Source organism: Periplaneta americana, chromosome 17 (genome assembly GCF_040183065.1).
Source record: "Periplaneta americana isolate PAMFEO1 chromosome 17, P.americana_PAMFEO1_priV1, whole genome shotgun sequence".
Taxonomy (NCBI): Eukaryota; Metazoa; Arthropoda; class Insecta; order Blattodea; family Blattidae; genus Periplaneta; species Periplaneta americana.
In genome coordinates this window covers 1,626,829-1,647,690 of record NC_091133.1, presented here as the reverse complement: position 1 = coordinate 1,647,690, position 20,862 = coordinate 1,626,829, and the positions used below count along the sequence as shown (strand labels likewise).

At 35.8% G+C, this 20,862-nt stretch overlaps 1 protein-coding gene and 1 long non-coding RNA gene across 2 annotated transcripts in view; one reads left to right on the top strand and one right to left on the bottom strand.

Moving 5' to 3' along the window:
• Nucleotides 1–20,862, bottom strand: part of LOC138692945 (uncharacterized) — a 74,375-nt gene that overhangs the window by 20,871 nt on the left and 32,642 nt on the right. The window lies entirely within an intron of this gene.
• Nucleotides 4,513–17,445, top strand: LOC138692946 (uncharacterized). The gene is made up of 3 exons (XR_011330177.1): nucleotides 4,513–5,007; nucleotides 5,900–6,331; nucleotides 17,082–17,445. It is a non-coding gene; the product is annotated as an uncharacterized lncRNA (long non-coding RNA).

The following is a 20,862-nucleotide window of genomic DNA, read 5'->3' as shown; positions in this document are numbered from 1 at the left end:
GAAATTGGTGATACCAAGACGGTACTATGTGATTTCCTGGCATTTGTCTAGAATCGGAGGAAACAACCAGGTAATCAGCCCTAGTGAGATTCTGACTAATGCCACTGCGCAGGTCTAGACCACCAGGCAACGCGCCTGTCATCAGCTAGAAGCCTGAGAGCATCCGAGAATTCAAACAGTATATAAAACCGAATTAATTATTTTATAATGTATGTACAGGTGATAGTAATGAAGTGTGCACTCAAAACAATTCACCCATCCACCCACACTTTGTTGAGGCTTTCGGTATGCCTTGAATAGAGGTAAATCTGTGCAAAGCAAAGCTAAATCCACAAACAAGTCTCCTTGTGTATGGGCGAAAAGTATTAAGACTTGGCCTTGAGACAAACTTCTGCGACTGCTTGAAATTTTCTGACTGTAGCGCTCTCCAAATTAAGCGGCAGAAAAAGTAAACAGACATAAATGATCCTACAAGCATCTGGTCGAGATTTCAGTGTTTCGTTTTGTAGTTACCTGTAGCAAAATGGCGGCATGCTATGAAAGTTCAGATTTAAGAATCTACTATCATGCATTTCTGTTGGAATTTATAGAAATGCATAAATATTTTCTCTGCTCGTGGAAAATAAAAAGCAAAGAATATTCCAATAAAACGCTGTTTTTATGTGATCTGTGTTAGATAATAAGCGATAACAAAGAAATTACAGATTTAATATCCAGAATGGTGCTAAGGAATCGCGACAAATGAATGCAGAACCATGGAAGAATACCATTTCTCGAGTGATCGCATTTCTTCATGGGAAATAATTGACTTCAACAACCTCTTCGACTTCTTGGTGAACTATAAGTCTAGGACGTTAGTCTGAGAATGTATGGGCAATCATTCAATTGAGACATACCTCCCGAAGATAAGTGTGCGCAGACTTGGCTATCTCCAGGTTAAGTCCTTGCGTGTATGGGAGCCTTATAATATACAATCGTCGCCATATTTGCTTCATCACTCTGCCGTAATGTGGCTGTAGCATATGCATATTCTTCAGCAATCTCTAAAATTAATGTTCCATGGAAAATGTGTAGTTCCATGTGGTCTATGACACTTGAACCTAGGAGCAGATGAACACAATGTTTTGCACTATTCAGACCACAGTAATATCCTGAAGATTATAGGAACACAAAAAGGTGGGTGACAGCCACTATAGGAACTTGCAACCTATGGATTTATAAAATTGAATAGAAGAAATTGATGTGATCACAGAGAGAGCTATATGCCTACTCAACCCACCCTAAATACGTACTTTACTTATATATACAAAAATCATCGTGCGTGAATGAAGAATACGGCACATTTCGTTAATGTAACAGTGGGTTTCAATGTCGCCAACGTAGTAATAATACTATACACCTAATCAATCCTAACTCAACCTCTCTCATAATAATATATTAAATTGAAATGAGCCGTCTATGCTCATCTAGTTTTATATAAATTAATTATAACATGAACGTTTTCGGCACTGATGTGCCATTTTCAAACGTTCATGTTATAATTAATTTATATAAAACTAGATAAGCATAGACGGCTCATTTCAATTCAATATATTATTACTACTTGCTTATCGGAAAAATCATACAAAATGAAATTACTCTCTCATAATACTATACACCTAATCAAACCTAACCTAACCTGTCACATAATACTAACCTAACCTAACCTGTCGCATAATACTATACCGGTACACCTATAGTAACATTCCTCACGTTTAGTATCATTTAGTTTGCATGTATTGCCCACCCTGCTCCTCGTGTCGGCAGCCATCTAGTGGAAGTGGTTCGTAATTCCAGGATGAGAATATAGCGACTTTCCTAATAATTACAATTAGTTCGTTCACTGTATGTTTTGTGATATATTAAATGTGTTAATGTAATTCAATATTATACAGGGGCGGCTTTCGAAGGGGGGCTGCGGAGCTGCAGCACCCCCAGACATTTGTGGCTCTTGTCTCGTTTTATGTTGAGAAATACATTTATTATACAGTCTCTTGCACGCAATCGTTAGTGAAGTCACTTCCTCCCCTGGTGCTGCCAGAGCGAAGCCAGAGACAAGGACTGTGGGTGAAGCCACTTCCTCCCCTGGAGCTGCCAGTCTCGTCTCGGATGTTTTGCGCGTTAGTTTTACCCCTCCCCCTGCTGCCCCTGGCCATGAATCCAGAGTTTCCAGGAGCTGCAAAATTTGCAGCAGTTTGTCAGTAGCGCGCAGTTTTAAATACATTTTATTTAATGTTGTGAGTATAACAAGTGTGACAATGTTTAATTCTGTACAATATTTACAGTCTATTCAATTCAGTACCTTAACAATTCAGGAGAAATGTGAAATTAAGTGGCCATCAGTTGAATATCATAATGGAAAGAGCCGCTGAACAAAATACAAAGGCTCACATATTTTTTGCTGATTTATCCAGTATCCCTGCTTTCTTCTCTCGATCTCCACACAGTCTGTATTAGATTAATGTGTTTCAAAGACAATTCCATCAGCTGGTGCAACAAGATGGTTTTTTAAAATCTTATTCTTCTTCTTCTTCCCTTCAAGTAATAGGCCAAATGGCCTGTTACGATCTCACAGTTGAATTTTCAATCCAGTGCTTGTTTGGACGACTGAGAGATCTCTTCCCGTTTGGACGATAGTGAAGCATGACTTTTGGGATTCGAGTTTTAAAATAAGAACAGTAAATGTTGTTCATGAGAAGAAGGAGCCATTACTAGAATGTTTTCAAACCATAATGGAATCTGAAACATCTAACAACATCACAATAAATGAGGCAAGCGTCCTAGTGCGTGCTCTTGAAGATCCTGAATTCAATTTCTGGCTCAGTTTTTTTCATTTATTGGTGTGTCATGTAGATATGTTATACAACCAACTACAACATCGCCAGTTAGTTATTTCTAAGGTTCAAATCTGCATATAAAAAATTAAATTATGGTTTATTTAACGACACTCGCAACTGCAGGAGTTATATCAGTGCCGCCGGTGCCGGAATTTTGTCCCGCAGGTTTCTTTTAAATGCCAGTAAATATACTGACATGAGCCTGTCTCATTTAAACACAATTAAAAGCCATCGACCTGGGCCGGGATCGAACCCGCAACCGACTATGCTACCGAGGATGACTCCGTCTATATCAAGCTTTGATAATGCCATACAGACAATACGGAACAATGCACAGTTGAGCAGCGAGATTTGTGAAAATGAAAACCCTAAAAAGCGTCGTAAGGTCGAAGGGATTCAGACAAGGGTTGCGGCAGCCAAGGAAGTGTGTGACCTCATTATCACACCAGCTAACACCTGATTCCAGTTCATGGATCATCTGATATCTTCTCTTCTGTGTCAAGAAAAATTTGAATGCTACAAAAGCTCATTTCCTGAAAATGATCTAAAAATATGTGTGAAGTTTTTTCTAATGTTCAGTAAACACAAACTAAAAACGGAACTCACTGTGTTGTATCAGAGACAAGAATTCAGAAATATCAGTGACGCAGTCAATCTTTTGCAGTTTCTTCTATCTGAGAACTTACAGGCCTCATTTTGAGAAGTTGTGAACTACTACGCATAGATATCATCATATCAATGACAACTTCCGAACCAGAATGTTGCTTTTCGTGTTTGAAGAGAGTAAAATCCTATCTTAGAAATACGATGAGAGAAGAGAGACTGACCGCATTAGCTATGTTTTCCATTGTAAAGGCTATATTAAACGACATAACCGATTTTAATAAGATGATGATTCAAAAGTTTGCAACCTACAATACAAGGTGCATGGAACTAATCTTTAAATAGGTTAAGTTGCATGGTTTATTTTTGTATGCAGCCCCCCTGAATTAAATATCCACGAGCCGCCACTGGTATTATACATATAGTACAATAAGAATTGAACTGTGTTGTGGCTGTGATAAAAGTATTGAAAATTAGTTTATAGCGCCACAGTGGCAGTGAAGTGTGCAATATTCGTTCAGTGGCCGGTGAATACTCTACATTGTCCAAAGGGTGTTTTTGCGTACAACTGTTTAAAAAAAACTACAAAAAATCTCAGATTAATGTTATAACTGCTTTACTGTGTTAAGAGCCTATTATAAAAATTACCTAACTAGTTTCAACGTTCGAAGCATAGGCTAGGCTAGGCTAGGCTTCGGACAATGACGGACACCACGTCGAAACTACTTAACCAAGATATTTTTATATATTAACACGGTGAATAATCAAACGTAACATTAATCAGTGAATATAGTATTAAAAGAGTGTATCCAAAAATGAAAAGAAAATCTCTATCTCGGCCCGCCAGATTAAAATCGTAGAAAATACCTGTAACACTCGTGTTGGACGGCTTACGCCGCTGCTTTTCTGGTGTTCTTAATGGAGAATTTGACCCATTCAATTGTTTCAGTTTACATTCTCTCCGGATAGTCTTTATCAGAGTAGTTGATACACCGGCATACCTCGCCGCCCTCTCTGTAGCTTGCCCCAAATGGAACGTCAATTGCTTGCATCTTGACTCCTCATCACACATTTGAATTACGTTGGCTATAATCTGTCGCGCCTCGCTGTGAACAGTTTGCCCACGTTTGCGTGTAATGGACATTTTAAAGGTCACCCAAACTCAATTGCGCAAAGTGTCTTCCTTGTTAAAATTCACTGCCACATGATCGTTACAGGAACATAAAATTGTGAATTTTTTGCATTATTTACGCCTATACGTTTAGTTGATTTTACGACGCTCTACCAATTACAATGGTTGCCTAGCGTCTGAGTGAAATGAAGGTGATCGTGCTAGCGAAATTACTCCAGGGTTGAGCGCCCAAAGTTACCAAACATTTATGCTCAATGGGTTCAACCAGGATTTGAACCGCTCACGGCGCTCAGCTCATTTCATTGGCAGACATGCCAACCGTTACTCCATAGCGGTGAAATGTATTATATACAAGCTGACATAAAGCTCTCAACTGGTTCGCCACTACGGGTAGAAGTGTGTATGATACTGGAGAATCGTAGCAGAATGCTTTAATCACTTTGCTATTTGAATGGGAATATTGAGAAACCCCACATGTCCACTTTGAGTTGCACGCCATTTTCTATTCTACACACCAAGATGCATCATTACATCTTCCATCATACTCTTTGTCAGAATTCAATTCAATTCAAATATTATGAAGAGAAACCACACATGTTAAGGACTTGTGGGGTTTCTCAGTATTTTAGATTCTTAGATTGGCAGCACATGCATAAGATGGCCGTGATAAGATTCACCATCAATCAATTAAAAATAGTTATTAACTTACTTATAATTTGGTAACATTGTATATTAAATACAATTTTCCTTAGCACAGTGGAGGTTTGAAACGATCACAAATTACTTCCCCATAAAGGGCTATTCCTTCCTTCCCTGCGACCATGATTTTGGCGTTACAAAAAGGAAACTGAAAAGGACAATCTAGTTCAAAAAATAACTTTGAAGTTACAGGCCCACTACTATCGATCTTCAAACTTATTCTGCATCAAAACGATACATTTCCGGACATGGGTCCCTAATCAAAACTGTATCTGCTTAGTCCCCTCTACAACCCTTAGGAATTTGTAATAGGAATTCTAAACACTCTGTATAAAGAAGGTTTTCCAATCAACAAGAAAAAGACGAATGATCTAAAAAAGTCCCACAGATTCCTTTCAGAAAACGAAGAGGTCAGCGGCGTATTCTCCATAGGCACTATGCATGCGCCGCAAGCCCTAACATAAAGTCGAAAAAGTATACTTTTTTTGAGTGAAATTATTCTAAACTTATTGATAAGTTTCATGCACATTTGTATTAATTTTAGGTGACTTTATATTGTTTATGAACCATTCTTACAATGTGATTGTAGACATGAAACCAGCTGTGTGCTCACAGCTGAACAAGACTGAATGCTGGGAGCCAGGAAAACAGTCGCATGCATTCTCTTCCATGCTGCTTGTGTAGGGGAGCGAAGGGGTGTCGGACACCACGTGGAGGTGCGCGGGATGCCACGAAATGACATTACTGGCGTGCGGCTTCAGCCCTGCACTTTACAGCTCTCAGTGTGCTAGTTAGGTTCCTCCTGTGGTGCCCACTTTGCATACCTAACTGCCATGTAATATAAGTAATATTAGTGTTTTAATGTTAATGTGTTCACAGTCATTTTGGGGGATCATAATTGTGTTGTCGATAATCTGTTAGTGAAAAACTTTTTTGTAGGAATTTTCAAGAAAACATAGACATTGTTACTAATGGAAGACCGTGTCCTGAAAAATGCCAAATTTAACTACTAAACATAAAGGTAAGAAAGAAGAATACACACGTCATTTTTCAGTGTCGCAATACACGTCGATTCCTTGGTTGGCGGGCTGCAGCTAGCTAAATAAATTGTTCTGTTGGCTGTGTTTGCTTTTTTCAAATGAAAAAAGGTGCTTGCACAAACTGGGTTTTCCGATCTTAGTCATTTAAATGTAGCACAGCAGATCACAACCACAAGTGGAATCGTTTCTTAAGTGCACACATTTTGGAAAACAAAGAATCGACGTGCTTGTTGATTCCCACCACAGAGCTACTATAAATAAACATAAAGAAGAACAGAGAGGTTCTAAGAAGACTGATTTATGCTGTTTGTTTCTTGGCTAAACAAGAACTTCCATTTAGGGGCCATGACGAATCAAATGACTCTCTCAACAAGGGAAATTACCAAGAATTTCTGGAGGCACTTAGAACATATGACATAGTGTTTCACTAATTCAATGGGGATTCAATCAACTCCTGTTGCTTTCCCATTCTTCATTTCCTTAAGCGCTAGTTGAACTTCTTCCCTTAAAACAGAAAATCCTTTTTCGTCTTTTGATACATTTTCTTCATCTTCTATAGCTAAGTCATCTGGACGATTCCTTGTCTCATAATTCTTCTACATATTTCGTCCATTTGTTTAGTATTCCTTGTTTGTCTATTATTCCATTTCTCATGTCATCCTCTATCAACAACATGGATTTCCTGCTTTTATTTGTTAAGTCCAAACATTTTACCTCACAGTACATTAAATCATATCTTCCTTTTCTCTCTAGATCGTCTATTTTTTTACATTTATCTTTCATCCACTTTTATTTTACTTTATCAGTTTCTCTCCTTAGTTCGTTGTTTAGTTCCCTGTAATTTTTTATACCTTCTCCTGTGTTGATGTTTTTCGATTTTCTCCTCTCCTCCATCTTCTCCAACATTTTTCCTGTGATCCAAGGTTTCTTAATTCTCACACCTTCTGTGTATCCTATTGTTTCTTCTGCTCTTGTCTGTATACAACGTTTTAAATGAGTCCAGTACCCATTACTATTCTCAGGTGTGGATTCTAATGTAGCGGCTTTCTCTTGAAAATTTGCTTCAAATTTTCTTCTGTCCTTGTTCTTCAGTTTTTCCATGTCAAATTTCTTCGTCACCTGTCTTCCTCTTATTTTCTTGAGACGAATATCTACTTCGCCTATCAGCAGAACATGATCTGAATTAATATCCGCTCCTGGTAAAATCTTCGCATTTTTTAAGCAATTTCGAAATCTTTCCTGTACCAGTATACAGTCTCATTTCTTTACAGAAATTCACCAAATATTCTCCTCTATCATTTCTTTTTCCCAATCCATATTTTTCAACTGTTCTTCTATCTTGTCCTTCTCCTACAACTGCGTTCCAGTCGCCCATTAGGATTACGCATGCTCCCTTCTTCTCCTTCTCAATTATCTCTTCTATCTTGCCATAGCTGTCTTCCACTTCCTCGTCTCCTAATCCACTATGTGGCATGTAAACTTTCATTAGTACTAAATCCATTTTCTACCCTTGTAGTCATATATTGATTAATATATGTAACTACCATAATTGTACACATCTTCAATAGTTCCTTAATCCCTTCAACTTTCCCTAATGTATGGACGCAAGCATTTATTGAACCCCTTCCAAAAGTAAAAATTCCAAACGACTATAGACCAGTAAGCCACGTCAAAAGCACTGGAAAGACAGCATTAACGAACACAATCTATTTGACAAGTATCAGGTTTCAGAGCTGGACATAACACAAGCACTGCACTACTTAAGGTGACCAGAGACATACATGAAATAATCGATTGTAATAAAGTGACCTTACTAACTGTTCTTGACCTTAGCTAAGATTTCATCTCTGTAAATATTGAGCTGCTCATGCATAAAATGACAAATCTACATTTATGTGAGTTGGTTCGAATCCTACTTACAGGACAGACATGTTTCATCCCCGAACTGAAGTTCCTTCTGGCTTAATGTAACACCTGGCATGTAGAAATCGATACTCGGACCACTATTGTTCAAATTTATCACTTGTAAGACATTGTATATCACTTGTATGCTGGCAATCTTCAATGCCAAGTAATGATGCTAGAGACAAACTGAACGAATATATTGACTTGACTGTGGTATGGACAAAGAAATTCTATCAAATCAATCCTGAAAACACACAAGCAATTATATTAGGACAGAAACGTCAAATCATCGATGCTATAAAACTTGACATTTCCTTCATTCAAGTAAATATAGTGCATATTCCTTTCAGTTCTTCCAAAACAAATCTTGTCTTTCACATGGACAAAAATCTCAGTTGGCATATGAAAATCTCAGAAAACTGAAGAAAAGTATACTCTATTATCCATGTGCTGAAAGAGTAAATGTTTAAAAAAAAAAAAAAAAAAGTCCCTAATGCACACACTTGTACAGTAAAATCCCTCGTAACTAGCACCCAAATAACTGGCAAAACCAAAACAACAGCACTTATGGCTAGGGCAAAAAATAGTCATTCATGTGAAAGGGAAGAGTCAGAAGAAGATGCGAGTGGTTTTCGTGGATTGCACATGCCGCATATTGTTTACTCTTTACATCGTTTATGCGTGAAAACAGACAGAAAACCTAGTCATGCCCCTGGGGTAGATCAGGTAGCATCAGTAAGTTGTCGCTTGGATCTTATAAACAATACAAGAAATGATGACTTTAAATTTACCACTTGAACTCGTCTGTTTTGAGGGGGTATTGGACGAGTCTAAATAGCAAAGTGTGAAATTCTCTGTTCCTATAGCATGTAAAAGTTTCATTCGTGTGACAGATAGAATCATGGCTACTACTGCTAAGAGCAAGAGGAACATCCTCACACTGAAGCAAAAGCTTGAATTACTTGAGAAAACAGAGAGAGGAGTTAGTATATCCAAATTAATGGACGAATATGAAGTTGGAAGTTCAACTTTATATGATATAAAGAAACAAGGCAGTCAACTTCGGTGATTCATAAGTAACAGTGAATCTACGAATGTTAAGGAAAATCGGAAAACTGCACATCAGTCCCCCACTGAAGAATTGGATTGTGTTGTACACGAGTGGTTCGCAACTAAAAGATTGAGGGAATGTGCTACAAGAAAAAGTCAAGGAATTGCACCAGAAAATGAAACTGCACGGTGAGTGTCGATTTTTCGTTGGGTGGTTAACAGATTCAAAGAGATACATGGAATCCAAAAACTAGACATGTGCTATGCACGAAGGAGTGCTGATAAAGTGTCTGCATGGTTCAGTTTATTAATCAGTTCCAGAAAATTGTGTCTGAGAGTAATGTTTGTGTGAAACAAATATATATATATATATATATATATATATATATATATATAATATTATTATGGCGGTGACTTCTTACAACACTGGCGTGGGGATGGAAACCTCAACAAAATAATAACACAATGTAACATGGTATGCAGAAATGCTGCAGGTACACACAAAGTGACATTTACAGTGATGAGAAAATACTGAAATCCAAGGTGCTTCAAAATCGTATCAGGCACAAAAGAATGCATGGATGGACTGCCACAGCTTCGGCCATCAGTGTTGCCACATTAGGAAGTTTGCACGAATTTCATGTTCAGTTAATATTCGGACCAAAAATTAGTGTACTTTTGTGTTAAGTGATGTGTTTTAATAAAGAAAATCCACAGTTTTATGTTATTTAGTTATGATCGAGTGACTGAGAAATAAGCTTCATATGACTTCAGTGTGAACACGTTGGCATCGTAAAATGCAAACAAGTAATTTTTTTAAAATACTTATTGAATTACCCGGCAAAATCTCGTATCCAGAACTTGCCTGGTCCCATTGGTGCCGGTCCTATTCCGACTATGCTGACATATTCCTGACTGACCTTTCCAGCAACAACAAAGCGAAACTCCAACGTGCTCATAATCTGCGTGTACATTTTGTATGCAGTGTTCCAAAATAAAATTATATTACCCCATCCCTGGAATCAATGGTTGGCTTAAACTAGACAGAAGAAGAAATTTACATTCACTTCTTCTCTTCGCAATCTTGAACTCCTCCATTCCTTCTTACCTGTCGTCTCGTTTCACTTACCTTTCTTCAAACCACTTCATCGTACCTCCTCATACTCATCCTCTTTCTCAATAATTCTGCCAAGACTCTGGAATTCACTACCTGCTAGCATCAAGGACTGTGGAAATAAAATTCAATTCTAATGTAAACTAGGACTTGGTCTGTAATTGACACTCGTTCAGACATGGCTTCTTGTAAATAGTTTCTTTTATTTTAGCATAAAATATTTCAATCTCCGGTAATTTGAACCCTACATAATTATTCTACATTTAATTTGTACATCAGTAAATAATTTTTTCTTACCTTCTACAACAAATTGTCTAATTTTTATTAATCAGTTAATGTTTTAATATTTCGATTTTTATTGTAATTTTAATATTAATGGTAATTATAAAATTTGTATTCTTAATTTTACAGTTGTACTCCTCTGGTAGAGAAAAAGAGAAAGCCTAATGGCCTTATCTCTACCAGGTTAAATAAATAGGCCTACTCAATAAATGCAAGCTTAACAGCATGCTTAAAACATCAAAGGTATGAAAGTATTCATTATTTACACAGTGCATCACATCAGATTGTCTTATTAACCCCCTTTTTCATATAACTTTCATAGCCTCAATATTACTAGTGTTGTTACTCCAGTCCTTGCTTCAAATTAGGTACATTTCTAAAACCATCATCTGCAGTATATGGAGAGCGAATCAAAAGTTGCTGTGGAAATAGGTTGAGTGATGCAGGTCACAAGACCATTCTCGTGAGATACAAACCTATGCAACGTCTTCACAGAAGGAAAGCGAAATATTTCCACTGGAACTGTCTTTAACACACTCCTAACAGGCTATGGTGACAACTAAAAGAGGTCTTGGAATGTAGGCTTTCATGCCCGGCGTTATATGAGTCGATGTTATCTGGGCTAAAGGGCCGTAGTCTGTTGGTGCTGTTGCTACCATACATTTCGTCTCAGTCGTTCCCAGCACGCTAAGGAGATCTTTGTGCTCCTGTGTGCCACACCACTGACGATGTCTGCCGGAGCAGCAGACGAAATATATGTACGTACGTATGTATTTATTCACACTGCAAATGGGTATATACCCGGTGGCAGTGGTAACTAATTACACTCAATAATGACAATTAATAATAAACACAACTAATAAAAAACAATAATAATTAATAATGATAAATAATAATAGTAATAATATTAATAATAATAATAATAATAATAATAATAATAATAATAATAATAATAATAAGGAGCATCCTAAATCAAATGAAGCACGATCACTTAAAATAACATTTAAAGTATATCTAATTTATATCTTAACCCTAAGTTCATACCTGCACAAGTACCTTTCGGCAATACACTTATTTCGCTATCAACTCCCTCACTGCACTGATTCTATCCTGATTTCACTAACACTTCAAAACCATTTCACTGTTCAAATACTTTGCACAGCCACTATGAACTATAGAACTTCAATGACACAAACACACTTCACTAACACAATAGACTTCACTGACACTACACACTTCACTGACACAACACACTTCCTTACTGATACAACACTTCAAACAATAAAATATCAATTACACCCTTTAAATAGTGTGTATAATATACTACAGTCTATTAGTAAAGTCCTTAAGTTTATTTTTAAATACATTTTTGGTTACTGGTAAAGCCTTTAGTAAGTCTGCAGGTAAAGCATTCCAGTCCCTGATAGTATGGTAGTAACTGCGCCAACAGACCACGGCCTTTTAGCCTGGATAACATTGATCCATATAACTAAAAGAGGACTGGAATGGTAGACGCAATTAACAAAAGCAGATATATATTAAGTTTCAGTTTATACAGAGAAAGGGAGATATAACATTATGACCTTTCAACAGGTCCTTTAGTATTATTCACAATGGAACATTAATTAATTTTACTGTACATTTGACATTTGCACATCAGCATTAAGAAATTTCCAAAACTGAACTTAATGCAAATAAACCATAAATGATCGGGAATGCTGTACCTGTTGAATCAAAATGCAACTGTTTTACTACTGCTGAGCGAACTTTGGTAAGATTATATCAGTCACGCCAGTTGGCGAGCAAAGACAAAACATGATGTTTAATGTTAAGCTTGAGAAGAAATTTAAACCATGTGCGACTGCAATAATGAATTATGTTCTTTCCAAATGCAGTCGACAAGCCAAAAGAATCCATCAAGTAATGTGTGAAGATTTTGGCAACAATGTTAAGGGAAAACAAGTGATTTTTCAAAAAGAGGATAGACACAACAAACACAGTTTCTCACACCAGAGTCATAAGGATGATATACATAACATTTACATGAATATTTGTTAAATAAGGGACCAATTTGGCAAGAGTAACAAAATGAGCCAAGTCACTTTCTGATTTTTATATACAAAAGTACAAATTGTGGAATTTCCTCCTAAAGTTGACAAATACTCAGTAGAGATGAAATACGCATGCACTTAAATTGCTATTTATATGCTTTAGAAGAAAATGTTTACATATCTTTATTCACATTCACTTTTACAAGATTTTACAAACAATTGCAAAAATAATAAAAATTGGTAGATTCAATCAACATGTGCTTTCAACATTAAATTTAAACCTTCCATTAATCATATGTATATGCAGAACATCCTCTTAAAATCCCCCTCTATACAATAGTATTTTAAAATGTCTTTCCTTGTTTATGTTCCCAATTAGTTTCTAACTCCGCAAAGTAGTATTAGACATTGTCACAGCAGTATTTGCCTCTGAAATTTGTTCTAATAAACTGCACTTTCATTGCGTGTTTAAAATAGGTGTTTGGGCTACAGCACCTATTGTGAACCAGCCTTCAGATGTTTCACTCACCAGTTTTCTTTGCAAAGTACTCTTTGTGGGACGAAATGGTTTCCCAGTAGTTTTCTTCTACTGTACCAAACTCTTTGTCTAGTGCATGCAGCAAAGTAATGGACAATCTCATCGGCCTGTTGGCTCTAATCCAAGAAGACATTACGGAGGGCATTTTTATTTTGAGTGACGAAAACAGGACCAATCTCTGTGTTTCCTTCTTTAGTAGCTCATAAGGGACTCTACATCATCTTTCTAGCCAGTATCATTCGTGAATGACAACACAGAGATGGTATAGTTACGCCTCACTCACAAAGAACTCGGGTTCCCAGCTGGTTCTCTTGCTTGCAAAGGCATAATTTAATGATGTCCAGATTATATTTCTTCTAGTGTAGAATTTATTTGTGCAGGCTGTAGTAACAGCAAACGCTCGATTATCTGCTTTGTGGGTTATCCTTCTACCATTCAAGTTCATTTTATTTATGTCATGAAATGTCGATTACTTGTGAACTGAGCTTCAAATTCGTATGCGCGAGTCTTAAAGTGATCTTCGTATAAAACAATTTGTTTGCAACAAGCCATCTCTTCCTACTTTCTTTTCTGACGGAAATCTGACTTTAACATGTTTATAAGCAGAGACGAGAATTCCATGCAAATGCATGTTTTTATAGAACATAGTTCAAACTTGGTACTTACCCATTTCATTACTTTTCGGTTCCAAATATGTGTAATTTTCCATGCATATTTGCATGTTTTGTTTTGGGGGGGGGGGGAATAAAAACATGAATAATGCATATTTAAGCAATTTTTAGCTTAATCATGCTTATAATATATCTGTCGTCGATTTGCAAAAGGGTACATGTACAAAATCACAGTGTTGGAAAATCGCAAAAACTGTAACTAAGTTAATAAATTAAATTGTTCATATATTTTTTTCTAATTAGATCACTATGGAAACATACATTCAGAATTCATAAACATTTTATCTGTTTAAGTCTGTTATGGGTTTTTTTTTTTTTTTTTGCGATTTTCCAATACTCTGTTATTGTGGATGTGTCCTCTTTTGCAAATCAACGACTGTACGTACATTATATTCAGTTTCATGATTCTGAGTGGACAGCTGTTTTTCGATTTTTATGTCCCTTATTTTAGCTTAAGGAATCAGGATTGAAGAAGGAAAAAAAAAACTAAATAATAGAAAAATTCAAGTTTGCACCCATAAATTCTTGTGATATAGAGAGGTCATTTCGAAATGTTGTTAGTATTGTTAATTATGCGAAGAAGAAAAAAAAAAGGTGAAGTGAAATAAGAAATTTGGAAGAAAATGAAAGTGCATATTTTAATGTATTTCTCGCTTGTTTGTACAAGTTTCATAGTTTGATAGCGCATGAATGCATGCATATTTTGGGATTTTATAGTGCATGAAATTCTCGTCTCTATTTATAAGGCTTATAATTATGTATATTTATCACCTGACAACTAGACGCAACACAGCAAATGATTATTTATTGCTTGGAAACTTGTTATAATTGATCACAACAATCCATGTTATCCTTAGCACTGTTTCCAGTGTATATCTAAGATTAACATGTGACTCATAAAAGGAAACCACACGAAAGTTAGCTTGTCATTAGGAGAACACTAACAAGATGCTCAGCCAGATGGTTACCCGTGCGTTTTTTTTTAAAGCAAGAAGTAAAGCACTGCAACAAGACCGTTCGTTTATTACATTTGGTTCACCGTTGCTGCAGCAGCCATGCAGCATGTCAAAATGAGTTTGTTGCATGATCCATCATGGCAGATGGCATGTTTTAGTCTTTTGCAACGTTTATTATTGTTAGAATCGTCTAGTAATAATAATTCCATGTCATTATCATGGAAGTCGAAACTATTTAACATGTTCGGTTCTTTTAAGGTTTAATTTATTATTACAGTAATAGAAGCCAATATTAACTGTCCACCTTTTTCCAGTCAGCTGACCTAATTGCGTTAGGTTAGTTTAAGAAAGTAGTTTATTGTTTGAGGAAAGTCAGTCTAGGTGCAAGCTTGTCTGTAGAGCTAGAGTCTGTGGTAACCTTGTATCGTGAAAGATGGATCCACGAAAAGAAACACACAGTCAAGATTTTGGTGAGAGTATTTTTATTCTCATAGTGTTCTATTTTCATAGATTTCATGTTTGGTTTGTAAGATTTTTGTTGTTGTTAGAAAATAGAAATCTTTAACAGAAGGGCATATTGCAGTCCAGGCAATCTGTAATAAATGTGCAAATATATATGGAAAAATACAATTGAAAAGACATGTAAAACGTCCCAGCTAAAGCAGTGGTGAGCAACTCAAATTTTCTTATTTGGCACTGCGTGGTCACATGTGCACATTGGGACGATCAGCTCTCACATACTGCTCGTGTGCAGCAAACAGCACGAGTTTGTCACCACTGAGGTAAACAATATGAGAAAAGAGAATTTTGTTTCATTTATAGAGATGGACACTGTAATGAAAGACTTTAATAAAGTAAAGAAGAATGACCAGAGTGTTTGATAAAATAAAGAAATATTAAATGGATTAGAGTGAAAAATGAAAATCCATTAACTATTATCTACTTCAAGTACACTCTCGATGTGAACGCAAATTTTTATTCTGTTTGGCGGGAAATTATGAATACGGAGATTCATAATTAGTAAAACTGAAGCCCCTTCACAGTAAACTACTGAAACTGAAGTATTAAAAATGTAAGAATCTTTAAGAGCTTCTTCGTATGTTCCACCATATTATAATGAATTTCACAGGACACTCCCTCATGAAGCCCAACCAACCAAAAGAGGAGAGCATAAACGCCAAGAAAAGGAAGACATCTACTGCTATAGACAATGACACAGATTATGATTAGGCCTACATACTGTTACAACATGTTGCTGTGATGATAATGATGATCTTTACGACCGATATGTAACAAATATTATGTTTGAAGTTCACTGGCCCATGGAGCCCAGTTAACCAGAATAAAAAGGAATTTGTATCCCAATAGCAAGGTGCCTGTAACTGTTTACGGAAAGTAAAAAGACCTGATGTCCTAGATGTTTAATTGTTCCCCTGAAGATTAAAATATTGTTGAGAAAAAATACTAAATATTATACACATACGCTTATAATAAAATAATAATTTAAAGTCAAAGTAGAAAACTCTGTTATCCAACAAACAGTTACAATAAAAATATTGATTGATGTTCCTTTCAAGATTAGTACATTGTTAAGAAAAGATATCCAATATTATTAAACATACTGTTATAATAAAATAATGATTAACATTCCTTTGATGATTAAACATATTGTGGTGTACAAGTACTAAATTTTATTGAAGATGCACTACCGTAATAAAATTATATTGTAAGTTTGTTTATTATTGTTGTTGTTGTAGCTGTTGTCATCAATACTCCGAAACTTCTCAGATCAAACAGATTTTCAATCAAATAAAAATATGACGTATCACTTAGACTAGTTTTCCTTATACAAAAAATTATTTCAAAGTAGTCTATATTAAATAACAATGCAAAATGTACTGTAAAGCAATAATGGAATCACTTATTCAAGGCATGTTGAGAAGTATGCACCAATATCCTATTACATTATTAGAAGAAGTAATTTTAAAAAATGCCTGGGATTTATAATATACGTTTATACTTCAAGCTAAAATATCTCAGAATCATCCAAATGTCACTTAGCCTAGTTTACCTCTAAGCCCCTCATATATTATGAAATTTGTCTGTAATTATATAAGTCATTTGACTGAAAAACATAAACTGAATATGTTGATTTAACGTGTAGCAACCCAGCTGACTGTGGAAGAAGATGAATCACCTTACATCATCATGTTGATTTCCCACACTGGACAATTTGAAAACGTGGACAGTGAAAATGCTGAAGTGTGATTCTATGTGGACTGGGCTTAAATGAAGATATCGTCAAGGCAGGGCCTTGTGTAGAGAATGGAAAACGAAGTTCTAGCAGAAAGAGAAGACATGTTACAACATTGGAGTTGAAGCTGTTCTAGATTATGTACAACAATGGGATTTTAAATCAATGTCGAAATCAGTAAAATAATATTGCTATTAGTCTTCACCAAATAATTGACAATTAGCTACATTTTTAAGATCTCTGTTTTGTAATAAATGTTTCCAACAATAGAAAGCTTAAGTACTTTATTATATACTAGCCTACTCTTGTTAAAAGTAATAAGTGAATCTGTTAAATGTTTGACATATTGCATTTTCAAACACAGTACTGCATGCATAGTATATAAAAAGTTTGTTCTTCGGTAAAAACCAAAATTGCATTTTGCCTATCAGTGAGTTCAGTTATCTATTGCGTGTCTGTTCAGTGATCAGTCAGATAATCGATAGTCTGCTGTTGTTCCTCTCCTGCACATTCATTTACGCAAGACAAACCTTGCATGAACAACATTTGTAAGTTTCTGAAGTCTTGAATCATATCACAACAGTGATAGAATATGTGCTTACATTTGCAAATAAATCACAAAGGAAGCCTGAGTTCTTTTTTCACTGAATACATTGTGAAATCACTTCAAGATTTGCGTAAAACATAATAACACCCTGAGCATTTCTATGATGAATAATTTCGAGGGAAAAATTGTTCCGGAGCCGGGTATCGAACCCGGGACCTTTGGTTTAACGTACCAACGCTCTACCACTGAGCTACTCGGGAACTCTAACCGACACCGACCCAATTTCTCCCTCTATATCCACAGACCTCAAAGTGGGCTGACAACCGTCAAGCAACCAACTTCGAGTGCACACTAACTCCGTGTGACTTAAATTGTGGTTTTCTGTTAACGAACATTAACGTGTATTATGCAAATCAAGATTTCAGGTATAACTCCCTGTAAAGTTGATTTGAATAATTTCGAGGGAAAAATTGTTCAAATAAACTTTACAGGGAGTTATACCTGAAATCTTGATTTGCATAATACACGTTACTGTTCGTTAACAGAAAACCACAATTTAAGTCACACGGAGTTAGTGTGCACTCGAAGTTGGTTGCTTGACGGTTGTCAGCCCACTTTGAGGTCTGTGGATATAGAGGGAGAAATTGGATCGGTGTCGGTTAGAGTTCCCGAGTAGCTCAGTGGTAGAGCGTTGGTACGTTAAACCAAAGGTCCCGGGTTCGATACCCGGCTCCGGAACAATTTTTCCCTCGAAATTATTCAAATCAACTTTACAGGGAGTTATACCTGAAATCTTGATTTGCATTTCTATGATATTTGTAATTCTTCCTGTCTGATACACGCACACTAGTTTTCAGGAATTCTTTCCACTGCTATGAAACTTGCTAGCCAAGTAAAGAAATAATATTCGTAGACATGTCATGTATATTATCTGAAACTTTCCATAACACACAGCTAATATTTCAGAATTCTCAGTCTTTGCTCCGTATTTCACTGAAAGAGTTTGCTTCCGTTTCGGTAAGGAAATATTCATATACTGTATTTTAATAAGAACTTATTTTTATCTATTTAGTCAAAAATATTGCATAATGGGAAAATGTAGTGATAACATCACAAATAATATTACTGGATCTGTATTCCACCTTTCCTTTTAATTCTTTCATTTACTTGTATAGCCTTAATCACACGCGAACAGATGATAATTGATTTCTGTTTGTGTTCATCATTCTTTCTACTCTATGTTGTGCTGTTCTCCAAGGGATATGCCACTTTCAGATTAGTAATACTCTTTATTAATTTTGTATAATGAATGTAACACAATCAATGTGATGGGAATAACACAAGTGAGATACGAAAATGGTGGTGATTTAGTAAGTGGTGAATGCAAAGGAAGTCATGGTGTCGCTGTATTACTGGGACCACGTGTGCAGATAAAGTGATGTGGTACGTAGATGATGGTGAGACTATTAGGCAAGAAGACAGATCTAGTGTTAGTGTGCCAGGAAGCAGACTAGGAAGTGGAAGACAAGACAGAAGAGAAGGAGGAGAAGGCACCATGCACAATCCTAATGGGCGACTGGAATGCAGTAATATGAGGACAAGATGGAAGAAAAGTAAGAAAATATGGATTGGAAAGGAGTAATGATGGAGGATAATCTTTGGTTAATTCTTGTAAAGGGAATGCAATGATTGATGGAAATGCATTACTCCAACAACATAAAAGAAGATATGCATGGACACGCCCCAGGGACGAAAGGAGATATCAGACAGATTATAATTATTACAGCCCACATGTTTAGGCATTTATAACATTTAAAATAGGCAGGATGAAAGACAATAAAAACGTAAGTAACAGGCACAATAATCTTTGAAAAGGCATTATAAATTTTAAAGAGGCATAATATATTTTAACAAGAAATTTAAATTGTATCTACATAACTCACATATTTACTTCGTAGATGACACATGTTGACTTATAAAATACTTTTCTTTTTTTCCTGATTAACTGTCTTTTCATAAATCTCACATAACAAAACTGTTCCATCGGTTGAAAACACACGGGCACCAAATTCAGTAACGTAAGCATGAAATTTACTTTGCAATGGTTTACTGAATTTAGGCATTCTAGCTAACCGATCTTATACCTTCTGTCATCCGACACTGACTGACTGTCCCTCACTCAAATTTCCTTCTTCTACAATAATAAACACGTATAGTACAAAATTGTAACGGTAAGATTTGAAAATATGAAAGTAAACAGATGGAAATGTTACATAACAACTTCTATGAGAACGAGCTTACTATTTAAAATTATAAAGCTGAATGTTGGTATCGTGAAGACATTACAATATTATATTTGTAATTGTGGATTGTCTATCGTTATTCATATTACACCAATAGTATTAAATCTCGATTTATTAGCAGATTAAGCACCGAAATAAATTATTTTATTTACTATTGTTAGCAAAGTTAGTCATTATTTCATATATTTAACTTTCATACATATTACATTACAATTAATAAAAAAAATTGCAAATAAACGAGAAATATTGCTTCAAAATGACAAAAAAAAAAGGCATTTATTATTAAGAAACACCTTGAAAAGGCAAAATAAAAATTGTCCCTATCACTGTGATTTACTCCAAATCACATTTATATCTATGCAAATAATGATTTACTTCCACCCAGTAGACAAGGCATTTTGCCAAACATCCGGGCTCTAATAATTATAAAAGTACAAAAAAGATCTCAAAATACAGCCTCTACAAGGAGTGGATATTAAATCAGTTCATGTTCTGCTGATAGGCGAAGTAGAGATTCGTCTGAAAAAGATAAGAGGAAAACAGGTGACGAAAAAATTGTACATGGAAAGACTGAAGAACGAAGAGGAAAGTAGAAAATTTGAAGCACATTTTCAAGAGAAAGCCAACTACACTAGAATATTAATTAATGCTGGAGTCACCTAAAAAGCTGTATACAGATAACAGCAGAAAAAAAACAATAGGATTTAGTGAAGGTGTGCGTATTAAGAAACTGTGGATAAGAGAGGAAATGTTTGACAAGATGAAGGAAAGGAGACAATGGAAAAACATCAACACAGAAGAAAGTAGAAGAAATTGCAGGAAACTAAACAAACTAAGAACA